Source organism: Peromyscus leucopus, chromosome 6, assembly GCF_004664715.2.
Source record: "Peromyscus leucopus breed LL Stock chromosome 6, UCI_PerLeu_2.1, whole genome shotgun sequence".
Lineage (NCBI taxonomy): Eukaryota > Metazoa > Chordata > Mammalia > Rodentia > Cricetidae > Peromyscus > Peromyscus leucopus.
Genome location: NC_051068.1, coordinates 76,342,830 through 76,357,180, shown reverse-complemented (window position 1 = coordinate 76,357,180; position 14,351 = coordinate 76,342,830). Strand labels below are relative to the sequence as shown.

Here is a 14,351-nt window from a genome sequence, read left to right as displayed (position 1 = left end):
CCACTTCAGCTCCTGGAAACCAGGAATTCCCCCATTTGTCATCATCTAAACATGGAACCATGCAGCAGGTAAGTTTTTGAGAGAACTCTTTTACTTTGTTTGCGTAGTTACCCAGAGAGTCTGTCAGGTTGCTGCATGGATCACCAGGTGCTTTCTTTTTCACTGTTAGTAGAATGCCGTCTTGTGGATAGACCACAGTTTGCTTAATCATTCACCTGCTGAAGGGTATATGAGTTGTTTCCAGCTGTTGACTATTGTGACTAGAATTCCTGGGTGGGATTTTTAGTTAAACATTAGCCTTAATCTCTGGGGGAAAATGACTAGGACAGTCATTTCTGAGTCATATGGGAGTTTCGGGTTTAGTTTTCAGTGGAACCACCAAACTGTTTTCCAGAAGGACTGAACTGCTTTACATCCTCATGAAAAATGTATGAGTTCCTCTACAGCCTTGGCAGCATTTGGTGTTACCACGATTTTAAATTTTAGTCATTCTTATAGGTATGTAGCAGGGTTTCCTTATGGTTCTAACTTGTGCTTTGTTTATTTGAACATCAGTCCATGTTTACATGTTTTCTTCTGTGAAATGTCTCTTCAGGTGTTTTCCCATTTTTATGGTGAACATTAGCTTTTTCTTGCTTGCTTTTTGGGTCCCCAGTATCCACATAAAAGTTGAGCATAGTAATGTGCACCTGCAACCCCAGCTTTGGGGATAAATACAGGTGGATCCATAGTTGTCCTGGCCAGCTAGTCTGTGAGTCAGGGGACCCCAGGTTCAGCAAGAGACCCCTTGTCTCAAAAAATAAAGTGGGGAGAAGTTCACCCAGCATGCACGTGCAATGATGCACAATGAAAACATGCACAACACATCCAACACAATAATTGCAATGAAGTCTAATTCATCAATTTTTTTTTATTTATAAACGAGATTTTGTTGTTGTTTTTCAGACAGGGTCTCATTATGTAGCTCTGGTCGAACTCAACATATGGATCAGGCTATCTTTGAACTCACAGAGATCCACCTGCCTCTGCCTCTGAGTGCTAGGATTAAAGGCGTGTGCTACTAGGCCTGATTATAAATAGGATTTTAATGTTAAATCCAAGGGCTAAATTCTGAAGATTTCCATCTGTTCTCTAAAAGTTTTACAGATTTACTTTTTGTTTTACGAGACACAGAGTATTTTGATGACATTCCGTGGAAGCTGTGATACAGTGACATCCATTTTTCCTTTGGGGCCAGCTGGCCCCAGTGCCATTTGTAGATGGCTTTCTGTCCCCTGAACTTTACCCACACCTTTATCAAGACTCAGTTGACGCATCTGCGGGGATCTAGCTCTGCTGTTTGCATTCTGTCCCACTGATCTATGTGTCTGTCCCTCTGTCTGTACCCACAGCCTGGGCTGTAGCCTCTATGAGGTGAGTCCCCAAAACAGGCAAGTGTCGGGTTTCTATTCACTCTTTGTGAGTTATTTTAACTAGGTATTTTTCTCTTGTACACACGCTTCAGAATAATCTTTTTTATATACAAAAAAGACTCCTATCAGGGTTGGACAATTATACTATTATTATAGTGTAATATATATGTGTGTGTATGTGTGTTGTAGTAGTGTGGGGGGGAAGGGAGAGAGAGTTAATTGATATTAGCTCTTCTATCAAGGTGGGGAGAGTGATATAGTCAGAATGTTAGGTCTGTCAATGTGGGAAGATGCTGTACCTCTCCATTTATTTCATGATTTTTCCATCAGCCTTGCAGCTCTGAGCACGTAAACCTTTTGTTTGTTTGTTTGTTTGTTTGTTTGTTTGTTGAAGCAGGGTGTCGTGTAGCCCAGGCTGGCCTTGAACATCTGATCCTCCTGCCTCCACCTCCCAAGTGCTGGGACTACTGACACTCAGTACTGCAACACTCAGGTTAGCAGGCAAGTTTTGTTACATTTACAACTAAATGTTTGAATTGTTTTGAACTAGAGTGGCGTATTTCAATTTTGCATCTGTATTCTTGCTAGTACAGAATATATACTTTTAAAAATGTTTTTCTTGTAGCTTGTCACCTTGAACTCATTTATTATTTCTAAGAACTTTGTCTTTCTTTGGAATTCATGGGAATTTCCAGTATAGATAATCATGCCACCTGCATAAATGGTGTCCCCACCCCCTTTGTCTGACTTTTCCGTTCCTTCTGTCTCCTTGTTCTGCCCCTGAGAACTCTAGTCCTGTACTGAAGACAGTGCTTTGCTTTCTAACCTAGGGTTTTTGTTTATTTTGTTGTTGTATCTCAGTCCTCTGGATGTGTCTATTTTTCCTGTCTGTCCCTTCAATTCTGCTACTATTTTACAGGTTGATCCGTGTATTCTACAATCCTTTGGGGATTTCTTGTTTCCTCCAGTATCTCAAGGACTATTTGGCTCTGTGGTTAGCACCCTAAGTCTCAACTCTGTCCTATGGCTACTTCTTTTGTCCTCCCACCCTCATCCTATGTCTGTCCTGGGTGTATCCAGCTGTCTTCTTCTGTCTACTCCCTTTCCAGTTAGATTTTCTAGGTTGTTCCTGGCTCAGCCACGCTTCCTTCTTGTCTGTTCTTAGCCTTTCTCTTTTTCTCTGGCTCCAAACCAGTCTCTTTCCTCTAAGACTAAGGATTCTTAACAGAATGTCGATCTGAGGGATGCCCCGGTGTGTGCAGTGGGGGAAGGACCCCAGGAGCAGGCAAACAGAGCTTTTTTCTTTTCTTGGATTTTGTCTGGGACTGGGAAGCCTGGGAATGCATCATCGCCACCACCAGCACAAGGCTGTGACTCACCATGAGCTTTCCTGAGGTTCCCCCATGCCAGTCTTTCTTCAAAATCGCTTGGGTGTAGGCTACTGCATACAATTCATCAGACCATGTTGTGTTTTCTTTCCCTAACAATTTTTTTTCATTGCAAGCCACCCTGTCCTATTTACAGAAGTCAAAATCTTAAGTGAATGTTCCCCTGTCAATCATTCAAAGTCACCACACCCAGCTTTGTAGTACAGTAAATTCCTGAGTCTTCTCCCCCGTGAGCCTCTGACAGCAGTTCTTAAACTCCAGTACGCACAAGACTGACCGGGGGCTCTGTTAAAATGGGGCTTCTTGGTCTTCCTCTACAGAAAACAAAAAATAAAGCTGGGTGGGGCTCAGGAATCCACATTCTCGTACACAGCGCAGCCCTGCCCTGTGGCTCTGCTGCCTCAGCTCTCAAGTCAGTCACTCTCTGGAGAGCAAAGCTACTAACGGCTGTTGCTGCTTCTGAAGGCTACACAGCAAGGTCCCAAATGTGAGCTCACACTGGCGTTTTTGAACTCTCTCCATTTAGTGTAGGAGGTGAGTATTAATAATAATAATAATAAAAAGGGAGGCCGTCAAATTAGTTCATTGACCACTGAAGGCACTTGTCACCAAAGTCTCACATCTTGCATTCTGTCCCTGGAACCCACGTAAAGGTGAAAGAAGAGAACTCACTCCACAAGGTTGTCCTCTGGCCTCCACAGGCAGGCCATGCCGTGTGCACCATGACAATGCACAGACCTCATTCCCACATCTGCCACAAATATCAGGAAAGACTGAAAAATTAACTTGAAGTATTAAACAAGAGTGTTTGATTCAGACTTCTCCCCAGCATACACCATCACGTTTATTATTTATGTATTTATGTATTTTAGGTAAGCACAAACGTGTTCCTCTCTTGGGCACGAGAAGCATAACCTTCCCCGTCTTGAATCTACCTGGGACTTTTGACTACCCTTGAGTGGTAAGTACCTATTGATGTCCTATGCCACAGATGGAGAGACAAAGCAGATGGTCACAGATGGGCCAGAAAACCCATCCCCTGAGATGTGCCTTCTTCTTCCTCCTCCTGTTCCTCTTCCCCCTCAACAGCCTGACTCCAAATTCCTGCAGCTCCTGAATCACTGTCCACTTCCACACTCTCTCAGCCCAGAGCCTGCCCCTCTGGGCTTCATCATCACCATCAGCAGCTCTGGCATGCAGCCTTCACAGGCTTAAACCAACAGCAGCCTGGGCTATCGGGCACCTATGAGTCCTGTAGGGCTGAATGTGGAGGGTGGCCATGGTGAAGACCCGGGACCTCTGGGCTAACTCTTGATGTGACTGGGTCCCTGAGGACCAGTAGTCTCTGGGGAGGCTGGAGTAGGCAAGCAGGTCACTGCTGCCTCTTGTGTGTGGCTTGCTTTCCTCCATCATCCCACTACACCCTACACCCCACCTCGCTTGCCCTCTCTCCTGCGGGTCCCAAACCTTAGCAGACCTTGGATACCCAGAGCAGGCCCAGGCTCGTCTTTCACTCCAATCTCCTTTCTAGAGAGCCAGTGGCCCAGCCCCTGGAGTGAGCGCAGGCACCTATCCTGTGATTGCCAGTGGGGTTGACATCTCTCCCGTGTTGTGACTCTTTCCTCAGTACGGCCGTTTTGAGCGCCTTCTGTGTTCTGTGAAGTTCCTTGGAGACAGTGGGTGTACGCATGGATCGGTCCAAGTACATCACAAGTTCAAGGAGCTTGTGAGCCAGAGAGGCAAGAAGCAATTATCACCAAATACTGTGAGTCTTATGTGAGAAAAAAAGATTGCCTCCACATTTCTTAAATGTCCAAGAAACCAAAACAAAAAAACCCAGAATACTCTTCATACGTGACTGCCATTTTGTCCTGCTAGCTTGCAGTCATTCCCAACTGGCTTGAGCAAGGTGGCCGATTGATGGGTTATTTCACAGTCTTACCTGAGAGTCCATCCTAGAAACCAGCCCCATCTGTTAGCTGGTTACACGCGGCTCCTGGAATGGAAACTGCTGTGGGATGGTCTGTATGTCAAATTGCTCTGATTGGTCAATAAATAAAACACTGATTGGCCAGTGGCCAGGCAGGAAGTAGGTGGGACAAGGAGAGAGGAGAATTCTCGGAAGCAGAAGGCTGAGGCAGAGAGACACTGCCAGCTGCTGCCATGACAAGCAGCATGTGAAGACGCCGGTAAGCAACCAGCCACGTGGCAAGGTATAGATTTATAGAAATGGGTTAATTGACTATAAGAACAGTTAGCAAGAAGCCTGCACGCCATACAGTTTGTATGCAATATAATTCTTGTTTATTGGTGGGTTGAGCGGCGTGGGACTGGCGGGTGAGAGAGATTTGTCTGACTGTGGCAAGGCAGGAAAGAAAGCTCTAGCTACAGGAAACATTGCTCACTCTCTCAGAAATGCTGGGATTTGGTTTGACCATCGCTGATTCTTTTTATCCCAAAGAACTTCTAGCGAAGTTCCATATAAATAGTATCAAAGATAACATGATGAAAAAATAATACAATAATTCAATAGCTGACAATGTGTTTCTGATACGTCTTTCTCTTTCTGGTATTACATAGATATTATACCACCATTGCTGCTGGAGTGATCAGGTCCATGTGCATGTCATCTTTAAATGAGTGAGTGACCTAGGCTTGCCAGACCCCAGTGATGAAGAGCATGGGACTAGTGTCAATTCCTGGATTGCTGACTTTGTCACCAGCCTGCACAGGACTCTTTGGAAGAATAACAGAAATAATGAATACGAAGTGCTTGGCATGCATCTTCACATACAGTAGGTGCTTTATAAATGGTAGATTTCCTCCTTAATAGTATGGAACTGATAGGGTTCTGGATCAGGTACTGATCCCCAAATGCCAAGGCCTAGATTATCAGAAAGGAAAGAGAAGTAGCAATCATTAGCTAAGGATGAGCTGATGAAGGAGGCAGCCAAAACAGCAGGGCAAATTCAAAGGCTGTGGAGTCTCCTACGAGAGCGCTTGTGGGCAAGGGCAGGGGAGGGCAAACCGTACAGAGCCTGGCAGGCCATGTTGAGTGCTATGGGTTTGGTTTCCATGCACTTTGGGTGTGTCTAAACATCCCTTCACAGCCACCCAGCCCTGGATGATGTGGCCTGCATCTTCAGCTTAACTAGAGTCTGCATCTAGAAGACCTTCACTCTGTCTAGAAGACCCACCCCCTTCACCATTCTTCATCAACTCCGCCATCTTTGTATTGTACCTGGATACATTAGTGCCCCAGAAGGTAAGCCCTGACCCCAATTCAATGCTTGCTCAAGGACCCTGAGATTTTCCTCGGCAACTTTCCCTTGGTTTGTATGTGATTGGTTATTGTGATTATTGCCTCTCTTCTGTTGGTGTTAAAGCCAACAGGCCCATGTCTGTGTCTGCCTTTCTCCCCATGCTATCTCTAGCACCCAGGAGAGTAGCTGGACTGACCTCAAATTAGTGTCTCAAGTAAATGAACCAATTACAAGGGAGATTACTTTTGAGGGCAGAGGCCAGTGAGACAATGGACCGGGACAGGCAGAAGGAATGAGTGCATCCATGGGGAAGAAACAGTGTCAGCGGAGGTTTGAAGGTGGACATGTCAAGGGTTGGACCAGAACAAGCTAGCTTAGTGGAGTAAATTATATTTGGGCGAGCTTAAAGAGTCCTGTGTTTAAGATGTAAGAAAAATAATAAAGTTTTGGACACTGTGGTTGGAAGTTATGATTTGGAGTTGAGTAGAGCAAAGAGATTGATCTGAGCTCAGGGAGGGTAGATCCAAGGACCCAGACCAGACAGAGAAAGGAATACCAGAAAGAAAGACATCCAAGTGACAGGCAGGTGTGTGGTCTGATTGGGGGGTGGCTCTGGTCTCAGACAAAGGTTGGGGCCATGAAGAAGCAACAGCCTTATATGGTGGACAGTGTAGTTGGGACCCAGTGCGACCCAGCTGCTCTTGCTTGGCCTTTGAGAGCGAACAAAAGAGAGGGGCCACAAGGTGATTCAGAAAACAGAACAAAGGACAGATGGTCACATCGGAGGATGCTCCAGAACTGCCGTCAGCTTCTCAGAACGGATAGAACTGCAGTGAATTCATGATCACAGAAAGTGCTCAAGCTGCTCACAGGAGCTGAGGAGGTGAGAGGTTGAGGCATTGGGGGGGGGGGGAGCTGGTGCATGAGAAAGCCCCAGGCCAGACTGGCCATGTTAGAGGCGCATGCAGAAGGTGCGTGAAGATAGGTGTCTGAAGAAGTACCTAGCCTGTGGAAGGAGAGGGTGCTCAGAAGCTGCAGGGCATGACAGGATCACTGTGGTGCCCTGACGCCCAAGTCACTAAGGCCTGGTGTCACAGGGAGCCGGGGGGGGGCAGGACCCCCGTCAGGCCTCCTTTCTGGACCGGTAAGTCATGGATGACCTTGTAAAGAAAAGCCGGGACAGAAGCCAAGGCAGGGAACTGGACAGTCGAGTGGGTGGCAAGGACAGGCTGGAGCAGGTGTGGCTTGCTTGTTCCAGAAGTTTGTCCATGAAAGGAAGTCAGTGCAGAAGGCTGTGAGAGGGTCAAGTCCCGTCCTCCCTGCCCCCCCACTGTTTTCCTGGGCCTCAGAGGACAGGGCATCCGATGGGTCTGTGTGTGCCTCCCAAGTAAGTCCCTGTATAGAATTTATCAGCTCTAACACAGCGGGAGAGGTGAAGACACTTTGTGGGGGATAGACTGGGATTTCCTTCCTGGTTGGAGGCAAGATGGGAGAGATGTGAGGAGTACGGACACTTGAAGGGAGGTGGCTGTGCTTTTCTGCACACTCAAGAACCCGCAAACATCGCACACAAGGAGCCTGAGGAGAACGCTGCAGATCTCTGCTCTAAGACAATGTCCCTCAGGCCCGCCACTAAAGTACTCTGGCTGTACTGCTGTTCTTTCCAAGCAAGCCAGGAGCCAGAGAGGGCTGCTCTCCACGTCCCTCCCTGAAACCATCTGGCAACAGGTCAAACTATTCAAAACCGTGTCCCTGAAACCCGAGAGCCCACGTTTATCTCTGGTATCTCCTGTCACTTTGGGCCACTCTCAAGCAAGGCCTGGGCTATGTATAGCCTGGCAGTTGGCACCCATTATATCCACCCAGGAGGCTGGCTGGGGAAGAGGACAGCTATTTACGAGGATTCAGCATTTACTAAGCCTTTGGGGACTGCTATTGGGTAACCCTTGAAAGTGCGGAGGGGGAGGGAGAGAGGCTACTGATTGGTTTTATTGGCACTTTGGGGACTATCACCCCACTCCGTGCCAAGGCAGGGTTCCAAAGGCTGATGCTGTGTGTTCACTGCACCCCTCCAGGCTGAAAGTCTATGTAACAGCTGCAGTAAAACACCAATCAAGGGACTGGTGTGCTGGCTTCAGTGGCAAATACACTTGTCGCCTGAATTTGGTCACCAGTACCCACATAGTGGAAGGGGACAACTGACTCGATAGAGGTGTCCTTCTGACTGCCGTACATGCCATGGCATGAACACACACGCCGTGTGCACACACACATACACACACTTACTTAAATGAAAATGTTAAAAATGATAGTACAGAGTGGGTATTCACTAGGCCAACTACAGCACTAACTCTCTCATGTGAATTATCTTTGGGAGTCTCTATGAAGGTCTCCCAAGGAAGAGCTTTGCAGATGAGGAAATGGAGGAACAAAGAGGCTGACCCCCTTGTCCACAACCACACAGTTTTTAAGCAACCCCACTGTGAGCCCAAGCCTGACACTGCTCCAGAACCTAAGCTCTGCTCCACTGCAGCCTACGTCTGCAGAGGGAACCAGAGGGACCTGAGCCCACGCCCTGGCTCTGCGGATGACCCACTGTGAGCTGAGCAAGGGAGAGCGCTTCCTTGAGCGTCAGTTTCTATTCAAAAAAGAAGCGAGAGCCAGTTGTTGCTGGCACAACCCGTAGGCAAGCACTCAGTGAAGGCTTGTCCCTGTAAAAGCCAGCGCAGGGCAAACCCTACGCTAAACCTTGCTCTGACCACAAGCACACATCAGCCTCTCTTGCAGGGAAAATTGATGCTAACACAGCCCAGGAAGCCCACCCAGAGCTTCTCACGCAGCAGGTCTGGAATGGAACCTCAGAGTGGACATTTCTGATCAGATCCCATGCAGCAAGCCCTGGGCCCACATACAGTGAGACCTCTGCTCCACATAGCTTCTAACATGTGAGCACAGTCTCTCATCACGCAAGCTTTGGGTGATATCCAATATGACAGAATGAGGGAGGCTGTCCCTGGAGGTCAGGGCTTTTGTTTGTCCATTTCACACCAACAAGAGCATTTCATGGAATAAAAAACAAATGGATTTAATTCTCAGTAACACACATGCACACACACACACATTCATACACACACACACACTCATATACACATACATACACACACACACAGACACATAGACACACACACACAGCTAACAAAAAAATCAATCCTAAGTTAATAAAACATTTGCTTAGTGTGAGCAGGGCTCTGGTTCAATTGTCAGCACCATATAAATAAATAAGTTGATTAATTAGTTATTTAATAACATGGGACTAGGCTGTGCCCTCTCCTAATGTTCTTAGCAGACTTCTGTTCTCAAGGGCTTGTGGAGATGCAGTCTGGCAGGAGGGCCCCCTACAGCACCCCTACACCCCACACACACACTGAGAAGGACCCCACACACAGTGCCCAGACCTTTTGGGGGGGGGCAGAAAGAGAAGGCTCCTTTCTAAATTCACTTTCTCTTGGTTGGTATCATCCTTCATTAGAAAGGTGGGGAGCGGGTGCCCTGCCCATGGAGAGACCTCCCAGGTGTGAATGAAGGACTTGGACTTCTCTGCCCTATGGTACACATTGAAAAGCAGAAGTCTGTTCCTGCTTGACTGAACTTTATGAAATACTCAAGCCTGACTGGATCCTGTAACTCAGGAGGCTGGGACAGATGGATTCTGATCATAAGCTCAAGGTCAATCTGGGTGACATAGTGAGACCCGGTTCCCCCAAACAACAATAAATTCTGACTAGGAATATTTTTGATAGCATCTCCTAATGATAGCAGATGCCGTGGAAAACTAGCTTGTGTGGAGAGTGGGAGGTTTTATGGGATGTCACATATGGGTGAGTTCAAAAGCAGTCTTTAACTGTGCATCAAATATGTGTGGGTCACCTTCCCTGTGCCTTGTGTCTGTTTTACCATTATAAGATGGCCTGGAAAGAAAGTACATGGTATGTCCATTGGGATATTTTACAACACAAGCACTCAGCCTTGGAGAACCCCATCCTGCCCGCAGCCACACTGCTAGCACACGGACGCAAACTCATTTGCTGCACAGGTAAACTGGGGGTGTGTGGTCAGTTAACAGCTTGATATCCTGAGTGAGGTTGGCTGTGGGGAAGGGGTGAGGCAGGCAGGTGAGGGACAGCCCAGCACACAGCAGATGATGGGGAGGAGAGGGTGCCTGGCTTGGGTACCCAGCAGCAGGAGGGAGCTCCTGGAACCAGGCACCTTGGATACTCCGATGTCTTGCCAGCCCATTGCATTGCAAGATGGCATGCTGGATCCCTTCCTGAGAGGCTGTCCAAACAGCAACAGCTCGTGTGGATAATTCTGGCCCGCTGTATATAGATTAGACTCCACAGAACCTTCTGAGGCATCTTCAAATGCCTACACTTTGGGCTGAGCTGGCTTTCTCGGGAGAACAAGTCATATTAGGGGCGCACTGAGGCTGGGGCTCACGTGGCATGCCCCACACCAACCAGCAAAGCTCAGGCTGCAGGAGCGCAGGGCTGCCGATGTACCAGGCTCTGCTGACTCCCCATGGGAGGCCTAACCTTCTTGTAGGAGGGAGTGGAGGGTGGGTTGGGGGGGAGGCTGGAGGGGCAGGAGGAGGGAAGAGAGGGATCTGTGATTAGTATGTAAAATGAATTTAAAAATTTCTTAATAAAGAAAGAAATTAACAAAAAAAAAAAACAAAAAAAGAAAAGGAAAGCCTCTCAATGTCTCCAGCAGATCCCATGTCTTTTTTCTTTTACTGCTTTGTAGTGTAAGAGTCCTTACCATAGTTCCATGGTGCTGGCTTTCATGGCAGCTCAGGGCCCCATTTAAAAATGTGTAGTTGTGGGAGGATGCCTACCCCAATAATACAAGATGGTGTTCCTAAATGGAGAAGCTTCAAAACGAACTGTGGTTCTGATGTACAGGGGAGGACTATTTTCTTTGTTGTATGTGCACGATGCGTGTGTGTGGGCACATGTGCCGTGTGGTTCATGTGTCACAGCATGGGCGTGGAGGTCAGAGGGTACCAGGGGTCAAACTTGGATTATTAGGCTTATGTGATAAACGCTCTTACTCACTGAGCCATTGAGCCAGCCCTCTATCTGGAAAATCTTCTCCTTTTCATTCATTCTGTACAGGGAAGGCCTGACTACAGTCAACTGAATCCATATTCCCTGGTAGCATTTCTTGTTTCCTCACTCATCCAAGATCACCTGCACTGCATGAAGTGCCCAGCAAAGGCCCCTTCTACACTTACCCGAGCTGGGCTTCACAGGAGCTGGGGGTGCAGTTTGGGGGTGGGGAGATGCTTCTCCTGGAACAGCACAGATTCTGTGTGAGAGCTCTTTCTCAAAGCCAAACCAAAATAAGCCTGACCTCATCTGGCTTTTTTCAGAATGGAGCAGGTGTGAGACTGAAGAGGGCTGTCTTTGGGCGGGGGACAGTTGGAGAAAATCCCTGAATCCTGCGTGTGTTGCTATTCTCTGCCCAGTGTCCCCACATCATCCCATCTGTAGATTTACCTGACTCCAACTGCTTCCTTCTGCCTTGGGGTTTGGAAGAGCATCTGCTGGGACCTTTGCCAGTGCTAAACAGGCTCGGGATGCAGGCTCAGCCTTAAAAAGCTTGGGGCTTTCTGTCTGTGCACGGATCCGTGCTGGACTGAGAGTCCCACGGTTTGGGAAAACAAACAAATCAAAGCATGTTTTACCCGTATGTCAGTGGGGGGAAGCAAAGGAGAACACACAGATCCCTGGACCTTACAAATCCCACCTCCTTTCTATCAGTATATATAAAAAAGAGCTCGAGAGACAGCTCAGGTTGTAAAGATTCTTGCCACTGAACCTGATTCATGACCTGAGTTTGATCCCCATGATACACATGGTAGAAGTAAAAACCGTCCTCAAAAAGTTGCTCTCTGGCCTGTGCTCAAATGGCATACATGCCCTCCACTCACCAAACAAATTACATCATTTTAAAAAGAAATCAAGAAAAAAAAGTATTTCCGATGTAGACAATGGGTGTACAAGTCCTTTCCTTTCCCATTTCTCTCTCCTTCCACCTAGCCATCCATTCATCCATCATCATTTATTCATTAAGGTCTCGCAAGGTGTTAATCTGCTGCCCATATAAACACAGTAACCGCTTAGGAGCCACACAGAGTCCACTTGTACAGTTTAGCATTGCGAAGTGTGGGTGAAAATCCAGAGTATCAAGACACACACTTTCATAACTCAGTACTGCTTACAAACGCGAAACTGTCCCATCCAGATGTTCAGATGAAGGAACATGCCATCTGAACCAAATAGGTAAGGGCTCAAATCCTGCTTCGTGCTGTATTTCAGAGCTTTGTGATTTGGGCAGTTTTTCCTTAACTCTCTAACTTACTTCTCTGCAATGTGGGAATATCAGAATTATATAAACTAGCATATTCAAGGCCTCTGCAGTGGGCCTGTCTAAAACACATTCAGTAATGTCTACTATTTCCCTTCCCCTCCTTTCTTTCAATATTTGTTCAAAAAGTATTGCAGAATACCCAGCTGTCAGACCCTGATCCAGATGCTGGGACCTGTGACGAGGACAAAGTCCTGAACTTTGTAGATTTCTCTTTCTATAGAGAGAAAGTATCACACAATGTGCAAGATGTCACCCAAGGGCTATGGAAAAAATAAGAAGGGTAGAGGAAGAGGAAGGGTCTTAGAGAGTATGGTTATATACATGGTCAGGGAGGTGACGTCTTTGGTAAGGTGACTGTGGTGGTTTGAAGAAGAATGGCCCCCTGAGACTCACATATCTGAGTGCTTGGTCATCGGGGAGTGGCACTCCTTGAGAGGGATCAGGAGGTGTGGCCTTGTTGGAGGAAGTGTGTTGCTGGGAGTGGGCTTTGGGGTTTCAAATACTCAAGCCAGACCCAGTGGTTCTCTTCTCCTGCTGCCTGAAGATCCGGATATAAAACTGTCAGCTCCTTCTCCATCACCATATCTGTTTGCATGCCGCCATGCTCCCTACCATGATGATAATAGACTAAACCTCTGAAACTGTAAGCAAGCCTCAATTAAATACTTTCTCTTTATAACAGTTGCTATGGTCATGGTGTCTCTTCATAGCAACCGAACATTGACTAAGACAGTAACACTTAAACATAGATCTGAAGGAAATTGCTTTTTATCATTTACAAAAGAGGAACATCACAAACATCAGAGGCCATGTCATCTGCTTCTGCAAGTAAGATGACTATTTAATGCATAGATGAAAGAACAATGTGGTTCACAGTACAGAACATTCTTCAATCTGCTATGAGCTACTTTTCCATGATTCCCATTAGTTATCATGGCATCTTCATACCCTGCATCAATATAGTGTCCTCAGATGGTGCATCTCTCTTGGGAAAAGAATAATAAGGCACAATAGCCAAACAGATGTGTGTCTTCTCTTCTCAGCTGACTCCTGAGTCCTCCCTAAGTCTACTTTGAAGGTAACCCTCTGATTTGGTCTCAGAAATCTAGGAAATTCAATGGAAAACTTCTCAAAGAGGGGAGACTCCTTAGATGCCCATTTTATTCTCTTTTGGGAAAACCTTTCCAACCATGAGGTAGGGGTCAATGGGAGCTACCTGGGAGGCCTGGTTGAGTCTCACAGCAGTCTTGAATCACTGTACCACAAGACCCAGCTTAACCTACAAAATCAGAGGTATACCAGCAGGCCAACATCACTCAAAGGAGTCCAGGAAGCAAAGGTCAAACGGATGCAAGATGATGGTTGGCCATATGGATAATGTCTTCAAACCAGCAGACCCACCCAGTGCTTTGCAAACCTCAGCATGCCTACAAATCACCTGTGGATCCCATTTAAACACATACTCTGATTCTAGGATGGGCCCTGAAAGCCTCCATTTCCAACATACTCTTGGGCAATGCTATGCCATTCCGTCAATGTGTTTAGTATCAAGGCTTGGGTGGTCCTCAAACTTGGCTTCATATTAGCATCACCCAGAGAACTCTCTACCTCACTTGCAGTTGGATGTATAAGGATGACCATGGTCAAAATTGTGGTGTTTGCCTGGGGAGATAGCACAGGACTAAAGCACCTGCTACTGAGCCTGAGAACCTGAGTCCCATCCCAGTGGGGGGTGGCCAGGAGGAGAAGACGGAACTAGAGAACTATCTCCTACAAGTTGTCCTATGACCTCTATGTGTTCACTGTCACATGCAACCCCTGCCTTACTAGTAAATAAGAAAATTAATAAATAAGTA

At 46.9% G+C, this 14,351-nt stretch overlaps 1 protein-coding gene across 1 annotated transcript in view; it reads right to left on the bottom strand.

Annotated features, from left to right (window-relative positions):
• Nucleotides 1–14,351, bottom strand: part of Casq2 (calsequestrin 2) — a 66,787-nt gene that overhangs the window by 43,650 nt on the left and 8,786 nt on the right. The window lies entirely within an intron of this gene.